Below are 22,483 nucleotides of genomic sequence, written 5' to 3'. Positions count from 1 at the left end.
ATAAAAAAGGGTTAATTAACATTTTAGCCCATGAAGTTGGGACTGATTATTTCTCCCAGGTTGGTACGGCTACCTTCTTTTTTCTTTTTCTTTTTTGGTGATAAAAGAAACTTACAAAACTAAGTTACGTGGTTGGAAAATGAAATACAAAAGTACTTCTCTTTATCAACTTTGATGAGTGCTAAGATTTCTAGGGGGTTTCGATTAGTTGTAGAGCTTTCTTTTCTCCAAAAGCCAATTTGGCTATTAAATCAACACTTTGATTTTGCTCCCTAGAAATGTAGCGTAAGATCTAATTGCTTCCTTGGGAGAGATGCGTTGTATCATTCTGATAAGAGCAGAGTGTGAGGTCTTCAAGACACTTCCGTGAATAGCTTTAATTGCCTCCAAGTTGTCAGATTGAATTACAACATTGACCTCGCCTCTTCGCTGGATGAGTTTTAGGCCGTCAAGAATACCCCAAAGTTCCACATCAAGGATCGAGCAATTACCTAGGTATTTGTTGTAGTCTAGGATCCACTCTCTATTTCTATCTCATAGCACTCCTCCTGTAGCTGCAGCCCCCGAGTCCACTCGAACAGCACCATCTGTGTTAAGATAAGTCCACTCTCCTGTCAATGGTTCTCCACGAGTCGATTCGATTTCAGCTTCCATAACTTGTCTGCTTATCAAGGAGAAGTGCTTGACCCAAGACACCGAGGTTTTAATTATCTCCTCCGAGCTCTACGATTTTCCTTGAAAAATGAAGATGTTAGGATTCTTCCATAGGCACCAAGCCAATAGTCCAAAGAGGCATGCCCAACTAGTTTCCCCACCTTGGGAATTTAGGTTGACTAAATTGTTGAGTTCTCGAAATTACATGTTTCCACACTTCTTTAGTGAAAGTGCAGTCTCAGATGACGTGTAAGATATCTTCAGATGCATGCCCGTAAATTGGGCAAGAAAGGTCCTCTACTAGTCCATGCCTAGCTCGTTCTGTATTGGTAAGGAGTCTCTACTTAAGGACATTCTAGAAGAAAAACCGAACTTTTTGCGGTCCTGGCAATTTCCACACTTTCTTCCATAGCTCATCTTTGGGACTCCAAGACTCCTCCTTCAACATTTTGAAGACACTTTTGATGGCGAAAGCTCCGATTGAAATATGACGACAGGATAGTCTGGCAGGTTCTTCAAGTGGATGAGGAGGTGGGATGCCCTTGATCTGGCAAATGATCTCTTTTGGTAACTAAGCCTGCAAGAGTTCAAAGCTCCAATTGCCCTCATTTGTGGTCAATTCTCTGAGTAGACTGTCAGGTCTAATATTGGTGTGGGCAGGAATATAATTGATAAGGGAACCAACATTGGGAACCCAAGGGTCCTTCCAACTTTGGATTTTGTTCCCATTACCGACTGACCATATGATGTTCTCGCGCAAAAGTGCCCAGACTTTAGAGAGAGACTTCCAAAGAAAGGAGCTACGAGCTCTCTCAATGCTATTAGGTAGAGAACGTACAACTGCCTTCTTTTAACCAATCTCACTTTTAACATTTCACTCATCTCACATAAAATATCCAAAATTTAACATCATTAAATTATTTTTGATTTGATAATGAAAGGACAATAAGTGTTACATCTATACTGTAGGGCCCAGTTTTAGCCCGGGCCCAAGACCCACAAACAAATAAACAGAAATAAAATTCTTTTTTTTTACAGTCCAATTACAAGCCCAATTGTTTTTAACCTAAATCTAAAACCCAAAATAAAACTTAAACCCAAACCCTAATAACCCTAAAGCCCAAAGGGGCCTAAAACCTAAACTTTTCAGCAAAAAAACCCCTAGCCCCAGTGCTTGCAACAGTCGCCGCTCCACCAACGACCTCCGCGTCCCACGCCACTCGGGCCTCCAATGCCGCACTACTCACGCCATGTCAGTGCCCACATCCACCACGCCACCTGCAATAGTCGAAAAAACAGTTGTAAAAAGGCTATAAAAGCCTCATGAGAATCTATTGTTGGGGGAGCTTTTGTTTACCCTTTTTTTTAGAGAAATAGAATACGGGGGAAATACAAGAAAACACACTCAAATCAATACAAAAGAAAACTCCAAAGCAAGGAGGTGATTTCATTTTTTCTTTCTTTCTTATTTTTTGAGTTTCCTTTTTCTTATATTTTTTTTAGATATACAATAATCAAAGAGGAAAGGAGAAGGGCTTACCTGAACCCGCGGTCACAGTGCCGGAGAATCCTTCTCCGTCGTTGGAATTAGACTCAAAAAAGGGTTGGTTGGATGGCCTCTCTATGATCTGTTGAAGGAGAGCAAAAATGGGGTTTAGGGATTTGGAACTTTTTTTAAAGAAGAGAAAGAATCCTTGTTTTGTTTTAAAAAGAAGGAAAAAAGGAATGGGTCTGTAACGTTTTGTTTGAAGTGGTTTAAACTAAATTTAAAACGACGTCGTTTAAGGAAGGGAGGAGTTTTTCATTTTTGGAATTTTGGGATATTTTCTCGAATAGTCCTTCTTCTTTGCAAAGGTTTTTTGATTGAATTCCTTTTCTTTTTAATTCTGACCCCGTTTTTTATTTTTATTTTTTTGTGGAGGAAGAGGGATATTTTCGGGAATAGTCCCTCCTTTTCATTCGTATATGTGATTTAATTCTTTTCTCATTTATTTATTTCTGATTTGCCCTGAAATTCAATTTCAAGTTCTGTTTTAGTCCTTTTCTACTATTTTTGTTGTTTTATTTCCAAATAAATTAATTATTTGTAATGTTATTATTATCTTAGTTATATTTTTCATTATTATTACTTCTATTATCATTATCATCATACTATTAAATTAATTTGCTTAATATTTAATATTTATTTGCTTGATTATTTACTTATCATTCGTATAGAGATTTATTTTATTTTCATCCCTGTTACAAATTTGTATTTTATTTATTTATTTCAGATTTTTTTTGTGTAATATTGTTTTCAAGCAATTTTATTTTATCATTTTGATATTACATATTCTAAATAGTTTTATCTTGATTGAGTTTTATATATTGTTACTTTCAATTATCTTATATATTATTTATTTTATATTGTTTTATATAACGTTTTATTTTATATCATTACAAATCATTTCATATATTTTTTATTTTGAGTTTTTTATATGTTTATTTTAAACTTATACATATATTATTTTAAATTTTGGGATATGTCGTCTTTTTTTAATTCATTTTGTACATTGTTAATTTTAAATTCTTTTCTCACATTATATATTATAAATTCATTTATTATCATTTTAAATTATTCCCACATTCTATTTCGACTTGCTTTGGTTCTTTAGAAATGGTTATATATGTCTTTTAATTCATTTGTCTTTGATTATTGATATTAGCTTCTTAAATAATACATATGATGTGTTTATTGCCATTTTGTGTTCTATAAGCTATATTTTCATATTACCGTTTTATATTTTTTTTATACATCGTTTTAATATTGTATCAATTTTCCTCCAAATCCAAAAAAAACTTTTTAAAAAAAATAAGGCAATACTCGGTATTTGGAATTTTCGAGAGGATTGTGCCCTAATTTATTGGGTTCCAATTTTCCACGTTGAATCTAAATAATCGAATATCCTACTTCAATCCAAACGAATAAGTTTCAAATAAAAGCTTATGCTTGGGAATTCAAGATGTTGGGTCCTAACTTATTGGATATGACACTTTGTTTTCTCGAGGTAAAGATTTCTAAAAATAAAGGCAACATTTTGTATTTAAAATTTTAAGAGATTGTGTCTTAACTTACTGGGTTCCGATTTTTCATTTGACCCAAAAAATCGAATATCCTTTTGAAACTTAAATGCATGAGTTTTGAAAATTAAAAGACAAGTTTAATTTTAAGGGTCAAAAATGTTGCATCCTAACTCACTGGGTGTGACATTTTATTTCTTCGAGATAGGAGGGTCTTATAATTCAGTTTAATTTATTCAAGTGTATTTTTAAAAAAAAAAATAAAAGGATCGTATTCTAAAGTCTTTTCAAGCATTTGACATTAGGACATCAATTAATCAATTAGGTACCAATTTTGGGTTTTACGAGGGTGTTAATCCTTCCTTGTACGTAACTGACTCTCGAACCCATTTTTTTTAATTTCGAAGACCAAAAAACAATTTTCTAAAAATAGGTTACTTTGTTAGGTGATCCAATCACACCTAAATAAAAAATTTGGTGGCGACTCCAAACTTTCGTTTTTTAAAGTCAATCCCCATTTTTTCAAAACTTAAAAATGGTTTCGACATATACGATAGCGCCAGGAGTTCCCAGGGACTTTACCTCCCTTCAAATCACAAATTATTATTTTATTTTTTTACAATTATAAAAATACACGATTAAATTTCAGTTTAATCTTTTTTAAAATTTTAAAATAATAAACATATAAAATAGTATAATTATATTTTAATCTCTTTAAAATTTTATAATTTAATTTAACCCTAAAATAAATTTCTAACTTCTTTCGTAAAGAATAAATTATCAAACCTTTATTAACCATAAAACAAAAATGAAACATACCTTAAATAAAAAAAGCAATTCACATCAATTCCTCTATGGATTTTTATATCAATATATATATTTTAAAAAACCCTATTTAAATTGTCCTAAAATTTTAAATTTCCTTTAATTTTCAGTTGGGTTGAAGAAGAAACCCAAAGCTCCATCTCTTCACCTCTGCAACAATTGAAAACCCCTTAGATTGCACTAGAATAAGGGAAATGGAAGGAAAGGAAAATAAAAGAAGGTAACACCACTTTTTAGATACGTTTTTATGGGTAAATTACTTTTTAGTTATTAAATTATAGATAAATTTTTATTTTGATTACTTAATTAAAAAATTTATAATTTAATTACTAAATTATTTAAAATTTTTATTTAAATCATTACATCATGCCACTGATTTTTTTTTAAAGAATATTTAGCAGCTCAAAAAGAAAAGAAACAACTGAATAGCAGAAGGTGACATGCATTTTGATTGACTAAAGATACTAAATTCAAAAAAAAAACCTAGGTTACAATTTTTGGATTAATATGCACGAGGGAAGTAAATTCTTTTTGGTTTCTCAATGTAATCATTGGAGCTTACTAATGTTCTGCATTTTTAGACTCATTAAGGTAGACGCTGGCAATGAATTTTAAAACTGCTTTATACTTAAAATGAGAATCGAATCCTAAACTACTAATTAAAAAAAATCCATAGAAAATTGAGAGAAGTGACAACTCTAGATACCAAAATGTTAATTAGACTAAAAACTGAAGTTAAAAAGGAAAAAAAAAAAGACAGTAAAAAGTAGCAGCACTATGACAAGTTGGTCCTTGGGGGCACTAAAAATTAGATAATGACATTCAATTTAATGGGTATCTTTTTGTTTATGCGAGTTCTTCAATCTTGGATACCAAGTTGAGGCCCAGTGGGTTTATGTATACCCCAGAACAGGCTATGAGCCCATGTAATTGGTTTCCCACCTCTTTAATTATTATTCAATGAACATTAAACAGATTCTGGCCTCTTTCCATGTTCAATATGAAAAATGACATCAAGACAAACTAGACTGTGATAGTTTTGCAGTTTGGTCCCCTTTCAACCAAAAAAAGAAGATAGTTTTGCAATGTGAATAGGTAATATATTTACAGAGAAATTATTTATTCCCGATTAAATTGGCATTTGGAGACTGAAGTGAAGAAAACTCTCGTAAGCAATCCTGCAATGGACACTGTAGCAACTCAATTGAAGCTCGCCCTTTTAGCTATATCTTCGCTTTTCTTGCCTTTTCTTCAAGCCACTAATTTCAAATATTGCGGTCTGTTTTCTTCTTTCTGCTACATTGTTGTTGGGTTCTTGTCCTTTACTTGAAATATCTACTAGGGAACTCATATATGTTAGTCTATACATTCTTAATTTCTTTTCCCCTTTTTATCTGTGTTCAATTACTTCGCCTTTTGATCTTAATATATGCATGATCTATTTTTGGATTGCAAGCAATGCAGATAATGGAGGTAATTATGTTGTGAAAGTCAATGGAATCGATATATCACCTAATCTAGTGGTTAATGGCAAGCCAGCCACCTTTTTCATCTCAACTTCTACTGGTCAAGCAATCTCTAGAGGCAAAGCAGTGATTGATGTTTCCTACTTTGGGTTTCATATCTATCAAGAAACGCATCCACTTTGTGAGGAAACATCCTGTCCTATTGCAGTTGGCAACTTTGTACTCTCTCACAATCAAGTTTTACCTAGACTTACTCCATCAGTAAGTTCCACATATGGCCATAACTTTTTCTTTCTTTTTTCTTAAGGTTATACTAACTGTGAGGTGCCTTTATACACTAACTTGAACTTTGAGATGTTCAACTAGCCATTCAATTAGGTAAAGCAATATGCTTGGTTGAAAGCTTCATGATTGATCTAGTATCTCACATTTCTAAGGTCCCACGTCACCCTTTGTTTTTTGAAATAGAAAAAGGAAAAGAAACGATGAAAACAGCATATGTTTAAGATAGAATGCAAACTGGTCTTCAAAGTTATATCTATTAACGACTCATTGTCCTCAAGTCTCATGTAGGCACAATAAGAAATCTCATAGACACCTTTGTTTGACCTTATATGTGATTTCCTTTGTTAATTCCTAACCATTTTACATGTTATCATCAAATGGATGGTTGCTTCATTTAATTCCATTTTTATGGTTAATTTCAAACTAGGTTTAAACGTTTCTTGACACTTTGCCTTTGACCTGCTACTCATCTGTTAAAATTGAGCTGCACTATGTTTCAATATGTTAGCCTAGGATGGGAAATTCGAAACTAATCCATGCCTGATGTGTTTTGAAATATTCAATTTATTATTGATGATGACGTTCCCTGTTAGTTTCACCCTATGTTTGCTTAATCTGTAATGGACGTTTCAAGGGATTTTAGTGGCTAGAACCCATTTTGTTCCAACTCTTCACATTCCTTGAAGTACCCCTGTCTGACACCCATGTACTATACATTTTCGGACATGGGTATGGAAATATAGCCCTCTAGAAACCCTCCAAATGCATGGAAACAACTTAGAAAAAAATTAAGATACCCATTTTTTAGTGCAAGTAACATAGAGTAGAACTACCAATAGCCCTTATAAAATTTCACTTATCTTTAGGCAATTAAATGTAAAACTCCAATGGTTTTATTCAAATCAAAGACCTTGTTTTCACCATTGTTGTCAAGGTGTGCACCTAGGTGTAGGACATGAAAAGCGCTTCAGACCCTTTCAAGTGAGGTCCATTTGATCATGGTGCAAGCTTGATGTACCCAGGCATGCCTTTTTGTAAGGCGATAGGAATAAAAGAAACCCCACCTCATTGAAGTCCTCTTTTATTTTATTTTTTTTTAAATTATGAATAATTATATCAATAGGTCTAAACAGGATCAATCTTTAGAAATAATAAACTAAATAACTTAATTCAAGTTAACTAACAAGTCCACACATTATTTTGCACATGGTGGAACTTGAACTTGTAATATTTTTTGTTATTTTTTTCTTATTATTATTTTTTGTTAGATATACCTTTAGTAGCAAGAAAGAGATAGTATCATATCTATACATCTCAGTATTTGAATATTCAATAATAGACATGATGCATAAGGAAATCATGCATACTGAACAATAGAACAATATGCATGTTTTGTAGAAAAACTAGACCGCACTTCAGAGTTTATTATATATCTTAAACTTGATATGGATGTTTGTGTATATATATTTATAGGCAAATACCAAAACTAGCACATATAAATATTGCACTTCACTTCAATCCGATATGAGGGTTCTATTACCTCAGTGTGCCTTGCACACTCGACAACACTGATCTTTGTATATCTTTTTCTCTTGTCTGCATTTAACCTACTTTGCTTTCGAAGTTTTGTTTTTTAATTGTTTCTTTTCAACTTGGTTTGAATTGTCATTGTTTTGAACTCTTCGATCATTTTGACAATCTGATATTCCCTAGCTTTTCATATGTCATGAAAGTGTTGATGCACCATTTGGTTGCATATTTAAACCAATCTGGTTCTTAACTGTCAGTCAGGTCCAAAACCAAGATTTACTCTTTCTTAGGAGGGAAGTATGATCGAAAGTGATCTAGAACTCTTAATTCGAGTTATATATTATGTGGTAGTTAACATAAGTGGTAATTAGCTGATATTTTTTATGTATGGCTTTTGCAAGGTTCCTACACGCTTAAAATGACATTAACGGGTGATGGAATCCCACAATTAACTTGCATTTCGTTCAATTTCAAAATTGGTTTCAGTGTGTCTGGATTTTCAATCTCCGATGCCTAAGCCACCAAGAACATGGGTATATGAGTGTTGGCATGAATGTAGTGGGATGTTTTCTTATTTTAGCTATGGACAGATCTCAGGTTGTGAACATCATTCCATATTAAGCTAATCCTTTTACCCACTCCAGATTTTCCTGGAAAAGAAAATTACGAGTTAAGTCACAATATGTTAGGTTGGGCATTGGATCATTCAAATCGTTGCGATATTAACAGTATTATTTGTGTGAGACTCTTTAAGGGACTAGTAGTCTCTCTACAATGGGTTGTCCAACTGTTGTGGAAGGAATTGGTTAATTCTGTTAGTTCTTTTATGATTAGTTATACGGTGCGTTTAGTATTAGTGAAATGAGTCGTTTTAGGTTGAACCACTGTTATCAAAACGATGTGTTTAATTTTTTCTCTTGCTGTTGTTGAGTTGCCATATATATTGGTAACCGTCCTTTACAGATTTGAATTTGGAAATTCTAAAGTTTCTGTTCCTTTTTCTTCTTTCTCTATTGTTTTCCCCTTAATTCTTCTCTTTTTCTTGGTTCTGAATCTAATCTTTAACAAAGGTATCAGAGCTACTCGATCCTTATGGCCGTAGAAGGAGTGACGACCAGAATGCAGAAAGAGTTTGGTATGATGCAAGGTGAACTGACGCAGCTGTAAGTTGAATTTTCTCAATTGGATGCTAGGATTGATGCGAGGTTGAAGGATTTTCAAGAGGGACTTAAGTCGGAAGTGCGGTCAGAGGTAAGATCCGAACTTAGATTTGAGCTTCATTCGTTGTTTGAACAGTATTTTAGGCAGATTCCTTCTGTTCCAGTTACTGGGTTGGCATCGAGCAAATGAAAGGGGATTTTGGGTTCTCCTCCTAGGTTCCCTACAAAGGAACATCTCATAGTGTCTCCGATGCCAGATTTAGGACACTCAAGTTTGTCTTCACGCGGAGGTACGGTGGAAACTGTAAATACTTCCTTTCAAGTGGATTGTCCACGTTTTGATGGTGAAAATTTTAAAGGTTGGTGGTAAAATTAGAGCAATATTTTGAGGCTGAAAATGTTGGTGAGCATTCTAAGGTCAAGGTGGTTATTTTACATTTAGAAGGGAAGGCGTTAGATTGGCATCACTTTTTTGTACATAGGCATGGTGGGTTGCACCAGTTGACGTGGGAGTTATATGCTAGAGGGATTAAGGAACGTTTTAGTTCTGAATCTTTTCTCGACCTTATGACTGAGTTAGTAACTCTCAAGCAACATGGATCCGTTGAGCAGTTTCATGATGAATTTTTGAGTTTGTTGAATCAGTTAAGCTTACCTGAATCTTATGCTTTGAGTATCTTCATCAGTAATTTGAAGACCGATATTGGACAGTATGTTGTTTAAGCCTCAGCCATTGATGGAAGGCTACAACCTAGCTAGACAGATTGAAAACATTGTGTGTGGACCATCAATGAAAGGTTCCAATACTGGCAGTGGCTATATTTCACCAAAACCTTTACTTCCTGTTTCGCGAATGCAACAAGAAGTGGGGAGTTCGATTGTAAAAGGCAGGTTGGTGTAGGGTAATGTGGTTCAAAGGAGTCCACCTAAGTCTTTATCCCAAGCAGAATTGGAAGATAGATAGAAGAAGGGCCTTTGTTTTTTATGTGGTTTGAAGTACTCTCCAGGTCATAAATGTTCTAAATCTCAATTGTGTCAACTTGTTATTGAAGCAACCTGGAACCAAGGATTTGATGTTAAGAGTCCATCATCTGAAGATTCTTAGGATTATCCTGAGTAGTTAGATTCAATAGAACCGATTCTGGAAAGTCCTATATTGTCGTTGCATGCTTTACAAGGGTTGCAGGGGCATAATACCATGCGATTTTCAGCAGTTATTGACCACACTGAAGTAGTTATGCTGGTGGATTCTGGGAGTACACACAATTTTTTTGACTTCAAGGTGGCCAAAAGACTGAATTTAACAATCGAGCAAAGTAGTACCTTACGAGTAATGGTAGAAAATGGGGTTCGACTGTCCACTCAATGATTGTGTAGAGCAGTTTCATGGAAGGCTCAGGGCTATCATTTCACCACCGACTTTTTAATTTTGTCTGTGAAAGGGTTTAATCTGGTGCCTGGCATTCAATGGCTGTTATCTCTTGGTCCAATTGTATGGAATTTCTCTAACTTAACCATGCAATTTAAGTACGAAAAACAGAATTGTATGTTACAAGGTATTGTACCAGGCTTACTTCAGATTGTTTCTAGTAATCAGTTCGTTAAGTGCTTGAGTTTGATTGGTAATGGGCCGTATCCGATGTTATTGACTTCTGAGGATCAAACTACTCTCACAATGCAATCAAATCAGTTACCACTAGATTTGCAAGATCTTCTTGTTAACTTCGATGACATTTTCCAAGTTCTTACAGGTTTGCCACCTCATCAACTGCAGGACCCTCGAATTCCATTAATGGATGAGTCTCAGGTTGTCAAAGTGAGGCCCTATCGATATCCAGCAGTTTAGAAAATGAAATTAGAAAAATTGATCCAAGAAACGTTGCATGAGGGCATAATTCGGGATAGCAACAGTCCATTTGCCTCTCCGGTAGTGATGGTCAAAAAGAAGGATGGTAGTTGGTGGCTGTGCATGGATTACAGACAACTTAACCAATTGACTATCAAAGACCGATTTCCTATTCCAATCATTGAGGAGCTCCTAGATGACTTGGGGCAAGCAATTTTTTTTTCCAAGCTGGATTTGCGCTTGGGCTACCACCAGATTCGAAAGCATGAGCAAGATGTATACAAAACAGCCTTTAAAACTCATGCTGCTCATTATGAATTCTTGGTCATGCCATTTGGCTTGACCAATGCTCCCTCAAGCTTCCAATCTTTGATGAATTTGATTTTTCAGTCCTTTTTGAGGAAATTAGTTCTTGTTTTTTTTATGGCATACTAATGTATTCTCATGAGTGGGCTGATCATTTGATCCATTTGCGAGAAGTGCCGCAAGTGTTGCGCTCTAACCAGCTTTATGCTAAGAAGTCCAAATGTGTTTTTGGTGATAAATAAGTTGAATACCTTGGCCATGTGATTTCTTAAGGAGAGGTTAGCATGGATCGTGCCAAAGTGGCGAGCGTGTTGGATTGGTCTCCACCGACATCCGTCAATGAGTTGCGGAGTTTTTTGGGACTCTTCGGGTATTACAGATGCTTTATTCAAAGTTATGGTCCATTGGCTAAGCCCCTTACTCTTTTGTTAAAAAAGGCGCACCTTGGCAATGCACAGCGCGGGAACAAGCTGCTTTCGATCAGCTCAAAACGGCTGTTTGTCAGGCTCCAGTTCTTGCGTTACCAAATTTCTAGGAACCTTTTGTGTGGAAATAGATGCTAATGGTCAAGGGGTCGGGGCTGTTCTACAACAAAAGGGTCGGCCAGTGGCGTACTTCAGTAAGGAAATGCTTCCGGTTTTGCTTGCGGTGAAGAAATGGCATTCCTATTTGGTCGGGCAACGTTTTTTTATCAAAACAGATCACCAGAGCTTAAAATTTCTTTCTGAGCAGCAAGCAATTACGCCTTATCAACAACGGTGGGTTGCAAAGATGTTGGGTTATGATTTCTCCATTTATTGTCGCAAGGGTGCTCAGAATACTGTGCCCAACGCATTATCCAGGAAACCTTATGTTCCCACTTCTCAGTTGTTCTAATGTGATGGTACTGCGCATTTTCCTTGGTCAGAGGTTTGGGATCGCATTATAGCTTCATATGCTACAGATTAGAAAATTTCTCAATTGTTCCATGCTGTCCAAGAGCAGCCTCAATTACATCCCAAGTATTCATGGCATGGGACATTTCTTCACAAGCGGGGCAAAGTGGTGGTAGGACATGATATCCAACTTCGAAAGTACATATTTAGTCTCTTTCATGACAGTGCTTTGGGTGGTCATTCGGGCATTCATGCCACTCGTCATCGAATTTCTGCCTTGCTGTATTGGAAAGGCCTTTCAAACGATGTTAAACAGTAGGTTCGAGAGTGTATCGTTTGTCAGTGTTGCAAAATTGAAACTTCAGCTTCTCCTGGACTTTTGCAACCCTTACCTATACCTGATCGTGCTTGGGCTGTCATTAGCATGGATTTCATTGAAGGTCTTCCTCCATCCCAAGGCAAATCCACTATTCTTGTTGTGGTCGACCGTTTGACTAAGTACGATCACTTTCTCGCTTTGGCACACCCCTTTACAGCTTTGACTGTTGCTACAGAATATCTTCAGCATAACTACAAGTTGCATGGACTACCAAATTCTATCGTTTCTGATCGGGATCATATTTTCTTAAGTCATTTTTGGCAGGAACTGTTTCGCCATTTGGGAACCAAGTTGAAGATGTCTAAGGCCTATCACCCTCAAACGGATGGCCAGATTGAAACACTTAACAAGTGTTTGGAGAGTTATTTGCACTGTATGACTGGTGAAAAACCATCAGCTTGGGTTATTTGGCTTCTTTTGGCAGAGTGGTGGTATAATACTACTCATCATTCTACTATTCAGACCACACCTTATGCAGCTCTTTATGGATAAGAACCACCGTTGCACTTACTCTATGTGGCTGGTGCTTCTCTTGTTGCGACTGTGGATCGCACATTACAACATAGAGAACTTATGCACAAGGTCTTAAAGTTTCATCTCTCTCGTGCTCAGGATCGTATGAAGCAAATAGCGGACAAACATCATTCGGAACGAGAGTTTAAGGTGGGGGACTTAATGTATTTGAAGCTCCAACCATATTGCCAACATTTTCTCCACAAGTTCAAAAATCAGAAGTTATCCTCTCAATATTTTGGGCCGTTTCCAGTGGAAGCTCTTGTTGGCCAGGTTGCTTACAAATTAGCATTACCACCTGCTGCTAAAATTCATCCTACTTTTCATGTTTCCCAATTGAAGAAACATATTGGGTCAGCAATTAGTGTTCCTACCTTACCACCAGTCGGTTTGGATGGATCTCTTCTTAAGACACCGGTTCAAATCTTGGATAGACGCCTAGTCAAGCAAGGAAACCATGCTGTTGTGGAGGTTCTCGTCTAGTGGGCAGACACTTTTCCAGAGGATTCTACTTGGGAGAATTTGCAGACTCTTCAATGCCGTTTTCCTACGTTTGATCCTTGAGGACAAGGATCCTCTTTCAGGGACGGGGTATTTGCTATGGAAGGAATTGGTTAATTCTATTAGTTCTTTTATGATTGGTATACGGTGCGTTTAGTATTAGTGAAACGAGTCGTTTTGGGTTGAACCATTGTTATCAAAACGATGTGTTTAACTTTTTCTCTTGCTGTTGTTGAGTTTCCATATATACTAGTAACATTCCTTTACAGATATGAATTTGGAAATTCTGAAGTTTCTGTTCCTTTTTCTTCTTTCTCTATTATTTTCCCCTTAATTCTTCTCTTTTTCTTGGTTCCGAATCTAATCTTTAACACCAACCTTCCATTAAGATTATTATAATTTATGAGAGGAAGGTTGAACTATTGATCTTAGCATTAAAAGATTCTAAGTGAGTCAACATTGTGAGTGAGCCACTCGACCGAAGACTCAGCCCAACGTACAAGGACTAATTTTTTAATTTTTGAAAAATACATATTTTAAGTTACCAAAATAATGAAAATTTTTCATTTCCAAATAATAAAATGGGAACTGCCGCCCTTTTCTACTAGTCACTATGAAAGGAGGGAGAACTTTTTAGGTTTGTGGATTAATTCCAATTAGGTGTCTTGTAGTTTGTAAAACGATTACTAAAAATGATAGTAACATAAAAATTTGTGAATTATGAATTGATTTCAAATGATAGGGATTAATGAGGAAAAACCAAATAGTGGAAGCCCTATAAAAACGAAAAACACGAAAGTGTTTATGTTGCAATTAATCCCTTTGGTTGTCATATATAGGATAGGATGCTCAGATTCTTTTCTAGTTAATCCAGTATTGGGAAACTCAAAGATTAAGAGTTTTTAAAACTTTTTTTTAATGAAAAATTTACCACTAGAAAATATATTTTATATATAGACCAATTTAATGAAAAATGAGTTTTAGGTAATGAAAGAAAATAAAATTGAAAAATAAACTTAAAGGTCTTTGAGAAGATTAATTTATCTAAATTTACAACATAACTTTAGAGTGAAATATCCATATACATTATGTTGTTATCACTGCTTAAAATTGAAATATATGATGTACAATTTGAATTCTTTAAATAAGAAAATTTGTACATTATCACTATGTATTGTATTCTTTATGTCTACAAAATTTTAATTAGTAATACCTCTTAAATTGACAACATTGTTTTAAATTCATGTAAAACTTCTTGCAACTATTAAGTTCTTATTCTTAGTTACTCGTTAGTGTTTAAGTTCACATTTGTAGTACCCCATACTCAATTCGATCATTGAATTTGAGCTACAAAATGTCACATTTATTGCTAGAGCAGCTACGATTAAATTACAATTCAATATAATAGTTCAACCATAATTACCATATGTTATACAATCATGTACGAGCCTTATATAAGCTTATGAAAGCTCTTTAAATAACTCAAGGTCGAATAAGAACCAAATTGTAAAATTTTCAAACTAATAGGTTAACGTCGCGACACCATGGATATCATGTCCTGACTTTATTAAAACTATATATACCAATTCATTTTACATTTGTAATTAAACATACCATATCAAACTTTCCAATCATAAGTTACTTATACTTCCATTTCACAACATACCAATTTCTAATTTCATTCTCTAATATATTGATTTGTTATGTTTCCATATCGGCCCTTAGGGCTCATAATAACCAGTTTGCATGATCTTTCACATGCTTTCTCTATCATGATTCACATATATGCACATACGGTTCCATTTCATAATACCATTTCAATTCAATATCATTTATCGAGTTTATATTCATAATCCCTACTAATTGGACTAGGGCTCAAGATAGATACACGAATCAACCAACCAACACATCAATCTGGCACCGGAATGCATCATCGAATAAACTGAAGCAAATATACCAGCACAAAAGTGCATCATTAGCCAAGTCGAAGCAAATATACTAGCACATAAGTGCATCATCAGACAAGCCGAAGTATAAACCCATACATAATGTAACCCTATGACATGCTAACTATATTCGACTCTGCTCAAACAGTTAATAGGGTATCCAATGTCTATTTACATATCATCACATAATCAATATCACAATTCCATATCATTTTCATCATCAATCCATATTGTAAAATAGATATAAATTTATTGTAATATCCCGAATTAGGGCCTAATCAGAATAGTGGTTTCGTACCACAAATTCGAGATAGAAATAATTATTTTATGATTATTTTGAGGTCTATGATATGATTTCATGATTGTGTGAAAATTTAGTGAAGAAATTTTATGCATAAAGTGCTTAATTTGAAGTTAGGGACTAAATTAAATAAGTTGCAAAACTTGCATTCTAGAAGTTTCTAGTATGAAATTGCTTTGAAATATTAATTAGGAGGTCTTAAATAGAAATTTTACCAATTTCAAAGTTTTTGGACAAATATTGGACATGAATGGAATTTTTGGAAAGTTTAGTAGTAAGAACATTTTGGTCTTTTAAGGGTAAAATGAATTAAAATACAAAATTAAAAGCCAATTTTGCTCATCTTCTTCACCATGGACGTGTATACCAAGGGAGACTCCATGGATAGGGTTTCCAAGCTTCCAAGCTCGATTGTAAGTCCGTTCTAGTCTCGTTTTTAATGATTTTTATGTTTTTGGAGTCCCGGTAACTTGATTTAGCTTATGCTAGCAATAATTCAACCTAGGGTTCATATTTGGAAAAAATACCCATAGGTGAAATTTGTGTATTTTGGTGTTTTATGATAGAATATGAGGTTTTAAATTATGTTAGACAACTTGTGGTACTCGGTTTTAAGTGAAAACGAGCAAAAGGGCTTAATCGGTAAAAATACCTAATAGTCATAAGTACATGTTAGAGTGAGAATTTGATGTTGCCATAGAAGGGAAAAATTATCAGCATGTCATAAAACATAAGAAAATAGGATGAAGTTTAATTTCCGAACCTTGGGGCAAAAGTGCAAATATGCAAAAGTTTAGGGGTCAAAATGAAAATTTTTAAAAATATGATTTTTGGACCCGTATGAATAGTGTGACTAATTATTAGGCTAAATGTGATATTATAGATGAAGGAAATCGAGATTCGGGCTTAAATTGGAAAAATACAAGGTTATGGACTAAAATGGTAAATTGCTGTTTCTGGATCGAGGTAAGTTCGTATGATAATAATAATGAAATTTTATGTTTGAATTATATTTCTTACTATTATTGCATATATTTTGTGATTTAATATATTGGAAAAGTTGATGGAATGATGTTTATGATGTGAAAATATGATATGAAAGAATGTTACATGAAATGCAAGAAAATAAAGATACATGACAAGTGATATATGAAATATGTGATATATGTTATGTAAATTCTTAAAAGCTGATTTGATATTTGAGTTGTGTCTTATTATACTATGAATGGACAATTGGTACTATGGATAGTGAGATCGACACTTCGAGTAAATTCGTACATAAATAATCTATCGATTCTTTTTATGTTATTATATTTTGATATCATATGAAATGTGGCTGCCTATCAAATGGTTATTTGATGTAAATTATGAATTTAAATTGATTACGGACAATTTAGTAAAATGTTGAAAAGTGAGGAATTTCCCGATTGAACCTTCGGAATAAAAATGATACGAATGATCTATTGTGAGGTCGCATGTGAAGTACTAAGTGCAGGTTACTATGCGTACCCGAAAACTGTGATCACGTGTGTAGTACTAAGTGTAGGCTACTACGTGTATTAGATGGTGAGGTCAAGTGTAGTACTAAGTGCAGGCTACTATGCGTACCAGATAGCTTCGGCTACAAGTGTGGAAATGGGAACATGTGCAGGCAATTTTGTATCTGTTATTATTCTGATGAGTTCAACGGGAAATCGATTAAATGAAAATACATGTGAAAGTGATTATGTGATGAACAAGTGCAAGTATATGTTTATTTGAATTTATGAGCAATATGCTCAATATTTGAGCGAACCTCGGTAAAATGGAATGGATTAAGTGAAATTGTGTAAAAGTGAACTTTAGTAGTAAAACAGTATTAGACAGCAGCAGTACATGACTTTGAAAATTCACCAAAAATTGTGTAAGTTGAATTAAATTTAAACAAATTATGAAAATAAAGCTTAATGAGTCTATTTTAACATGAAAGAAACAGGGGAAGCAAAAAAATTTTATATTGTGTGATATTTGAATTCTTGTGAAACAGGGTCTGAATGAATTCGAGATCCCCTATTCTGAATTTAGAAATTCACCATAAATTGTAAAAAAATTATTGAGAGTCACACCTTACATGCATGGATTCCTTATTGAATCTAATTTTAAGGGAAACAAACGGCATGGTCGTTGGAATTCTGTACAGGGAGAAATTCGGTTCGTAGTGCACAGGGGTCAGAGTAGTCATACCCTTAAACAGGGGAGACTTTAACTAATAAACTGTACTAAATGGCCCGACCAAAAATTCTAGAAAAAACTTAGTAAGTAGACATATGAGTCTAGTTTCATAGAAAATTTATGGAATTGGATTTTTAGTTTTGTAACTCGAGATACGATTTTTTTTAACACCGGGACTCTAGAAAATAGCCTGTCCTGAATATGTATAATTGTAAAATTATAGTGTTTTATCTTGAAAAGCATGGTAGAATTTGCTTATTATTTTCATATGAACTTACTAAGCGTAAAGCTTACCCATCCTCTCCATTTCTTTAGTATTGGCAGGTCGGCTCGGTGTTGGAGATCGTCGGAGGCAAAATTACACTATCAAACTATCATTTTTGGGAAAATTAATTCAAATATTAGAAATATCAAGTGAGTGGCATGTATAGGAAGTTGGTTTGTGATATGTATTTTTATTATGATTTGACCATACGTATCAGTCTGCATTGAGTTATCGTATAAAATCATGAGATGTGGTCCTTATCCATTATGGTTTATAAGTTTAATCAATCGTGCTATGTCATATGTTTTGATGTGATGATATAGTTAGCTTTGCTTGTTATGCATGTGTTCGAAAAGTTTTAAATTAAATGAAATGTTATGGCCCGGTTTTCATCTATGTGTATTGTTAAGTCTGGTAATGCCTCGTACTTTGTTCCGGCCTTGGATACGGGTAAGGGGTGTTACATTTAGTATTACACACGTGATCACAGTTTTCGGGTACGCATAGTAGCCTGCACTTAGTACTACACATGCGACCTCACAATAGATCATTCGTATCGTTTTTATTCCGAAGGTTCAATCGGGAAATTCCTCACTTTTCAACATTTTACTGAATTGTCCGTAATCAATTTAAATTCATAATTTACATCAAATAACCATTTGATAGGTAGCCACATTTCATATGATATCAAAATATAATAACATAAAAAGAATCAATATATTATTTATGTACGAATTTACTCGAAGTGTCGATCTCACTATCCATAGTACCAATTGTCCATTCATAGTATAATAAGACACAACTCAAATATCGAATCAGCTTTTAAGAATTTACATAACATATATCACATATTTCATATATCACTTGTCATGTATCTTTATTTTCTTGCATTTCATGTAACATTCTTTCATGTCATATTTCCACATCATAAACACCATTCCATCAACTTTTCCAATATATTAAATCATAAAATATATGCAATAATAGTAAGAAATATAATTCAAACATAAAATTTCATTATTATTATCATACGAACTTACCTCGATCCAGAAACAACAATTTACCATTTTAGTCCATAACCTTGTATTTTCCCGATTTAAGCCCGAATCTTGATTTCCTTCATCTATAATATCACATTTAGCCTAATAATTAGTCACACTATTCATACAGGTCCAAAAAATCATATTTTTAAACATTTTCATTTTGACCCCTAAACATTTTCATTTTGACCCCTAATTCATCAATTTATCTATAATGACAACTTGCTAAAAACTTAACAATTGAACAAATTGATACATGGTCTAGCTCAATCAAGCTCCCATGACCATGAATCTATAAAAAATAAAGAAAACTAGCTTAAAGACTTACTTGAAATAATGATCGAACGAAAATTTCAACAATAGACTTTTTCTCCTTTCTTTTCTTTTTTGGTTGATTGTGGAAGAAGATGAATTGGATTTCATCTTTCTTTCTGCTTAATTGAACTATTTATAACATGATTAAGCTTTATTAATTTAATTAATTATGGTTATTACTTTAATTAATCTTAATTTTATTCTTTAATCCTAATTACATAATTTAAATAGTCATCATCATCATAGTCGACTAACTTTAAATGAACAATGGTTTAATAACTATTTGGTCCTTCAGATAATTGCTATATAGGTCCTCAAGCCTTTTCTAAATTAAAATTCAATAACGATTAGACTTTTACAATTTAGTCCTTGAGCTTTAATTAACTATTTTCTTGGTTAAATTACTTAACTGAACTCAATATATTTTCTTAATAACTTCATCAATATTTATATTTTGTCCTCACGGACTGGGTCTACGAAAATGAGATTTTGAAACCACATTTTTCGACACCTTTAAAATTCGAATCGTTACAACATTACTTTCTTTATAATAAAAACATTTATTATTATCATTAGAGGATAATTATTTTTAAGACATGTATACTCAATATTAGTTTTGACCCTTAGTAACCTTTGGTGACTCACATGTTAAATGTACGAAAATATAACCATTCATTACTTTAATATATACACCAAAGTGCTCCAAATTGCACTCCAATATAAATTTGCATCATAAGGACACAAATCATCGCATCTCTCATTTTGACCCTGTTGAAAGTTACCTATTAAAGTTCTAGCTTTCAAAGGATCTAGTAGGGGTTACTTTGTGGGTGGTTATGGTGATTGGTATATCACATCCTTTAATTCTTAAAGTATCAGCCATGGGGGAATAAAAATTTGTAAAGGCATCGATTTAGGCTCAAAGTATCGAAAGAAAACTCTAGAATTAGAGCAGTGACTGTTATTATTAAAGGCCCCTATGTTGTTGATGGACAAAACTTTAAAAAGGCCATGTCCAATATCATAGCTCGTCAACCTTTTGATGTTGTTCATCTAGTCCATGATGTCTCCTTTAACTTCATTATTATCAAAGATGCAATTTGGCTACCTATGTTCCATTCTCCTATAATTTATGATTAACTTGTAGACTCTTTCATATTGAAAGTCTAACTAGATTTCAAACAACCCACTAAAAGTTGTAATCATGGGTTGATATGAACACGTATGCCAAGATATCGAATATTCATAAGAAAGGAGGCTTGTTAGTCAACCTTTATAGCCTCACCAACAATATTTGCAATAATATGGGTCACCTATGACAAAAGGCATTTTAGCAATAAGCATTACATTTGGAGCTAGATAGGTGCAATAAAAAATTGAATGTCTTAAGGAGCCATATTAGGTCTCCACCTACCAAAGAAAAACAACTTGCCCTTTACAACACATGGCCTTTCCTTTAGTATAAACTTTAGACCAATCATTCCTTTAAAATGTAAGACATAAAAATTATCTTCATATCTAGCCACATTAACCCTGCCACTTAATTTCCAAAAGTTGCTAATCAGATTTTGAACAATTCTTATTGATAATTCTCTTAAAATAAATGAGATAGGCCACAAGGTAGTGACTCCATAAGTCAATGTCAAAATGAAACAATGCTACTTCTAAGATTGATAGTCAGACAACTATGAGCCTGATTCCCAAGATCATGTAAAGCAAATAGTGCTTAAGTCACATTTATAAGCTCCTCATTATCATTAGATTGTCTAGACTCATTGCTCTCAATCTTGGTAGCTTTATGTTGTCGACCAAGATTATTCATTTTCATTTTCCTTTTATGAGAGGATAAATGTTTTTCAGGAGGGAAGAGGGATCAAGAAATAAGATGAGATTATGGGGTCATGCAAGGATTACTAGGTTTTATAGAAGAAAAAGGCTATTAAAAAGGAGCATTAAAGGGGGTGAGGTTGGAAACATAAACAATGAAAAAACTCAAGATTGATAAAATCCATAAATATTTAATAAAGGCTAAGACCTAATCTCAATACCAAAGATAAAAAAAGGTGAAAAAAAAAGTAACTAATAAGACAAGCAGTAGTGTAAGATAAACTAGTAGCAAAAAGATAGAGAAGAAACCCCCAAAACCTAAATTATCCTTCCTTTTAGAGAAAGTGAATGGCAAAACAAAACTAAATAGAAAACCACAAAAAACAAAAATGTCAAAGGAGAGAAAAAAAAGGAAAAAATTAAACAATAAAAAAGCTAAGCTTAATCCCATAGGTTGCCAAGCAATCAATAACTTGATATGGAAACTAAAAGAAGAAAACATGTTAAAAAACCAATGATGAAAAGAAAAGGAGACAATAGCTAAGGAAACAAAATATTGAAACAAGGGAGTAAATAAAAATTGAAAGATAGGGATAAGCACATGAAAGAAACTGTGATAAACTTTGGTGAAGCAATGCTTGATGTTGGCACAAGGCAGTGAAGAAGCTCCTAGAAAGAGAGACAACTCATTGTTATGAGTCAACATCCCTTCTATAGTATAAATAAAATGCAAAGTACAATTTTGATTTCAACCTAAGTTATCCTAACCAAACTTGAGATTCATAATAATTTTATTGTAATCCAATAATAAATGAATGTTAACCAAGTTTTAAATATTTTATAAAAATTCCTAAACAACTTTGTTCTTAAACATAGATGGATTAAACATAGTTTGAGTTTAATTTATTTAATATACTAATAACAATTTTTTAGAACTATAATATTCTCCAAATCCATTTTAAAGCCTATGAAGATTAATACTCCATTTGATTTTAGAAAGAGGTTATTTCTAAACAAAACATGTTAAAAATTTTAAAAATAGTTTTTGAAAACAAAAGTGAAAATTATAAAACAACAAAAAGTTAGGCCCTATTTGGTTTTTAAAAGTATTTTTTATATTTTTGATTTTTGAAAATTGAAAAACACATTTGAGAAATAGAAATAAAATTTTGTTTTTA

The 22,483-nt window shown here is 33.6% G+C and overlaps 1 long non-coding RNA gene across 1 annotated transcript; it reads right to left on the bottom strand.

The window, feature by feature from the left end:
• Positions 1-1,556: 1,556 nt before the first annotated feature.
• LOC108485636 (uncharacterized) lies at positions 1,557-2,404 on the bottom strand. Its single transcript, XR_001871340.2, has 2 exons — positions 2,195-2,404; positions 1,557-1,932 (listed from the first exon to the last, which is right to left on the bottom strand). It is a non-coding gene; the product is annotated as an uncharacterized LOC108485636 (long non-coding RNA).
• Positions 2,405-22,483: the final 20,079 nt, after the last annotated feature.

Source organism: Gossypium arboreum, chromosome 7, assembly GCF_025698485.1.
Source record: "Gossypium arboreum isolate Shixiya-1 chromosome 7, ASM2569848v2, whole genome shotgun sequence".
Classification (NCBI taxonomy): Eukaryota; Viridiplantae; Streptophyta; class Magnoliopsida; order Malvales; family Malvaceae; genus Gossypium; species Gossypium arboreum.
This window is presented reverse-complemented; position numbering and strand designations above follow the sequence as displayed.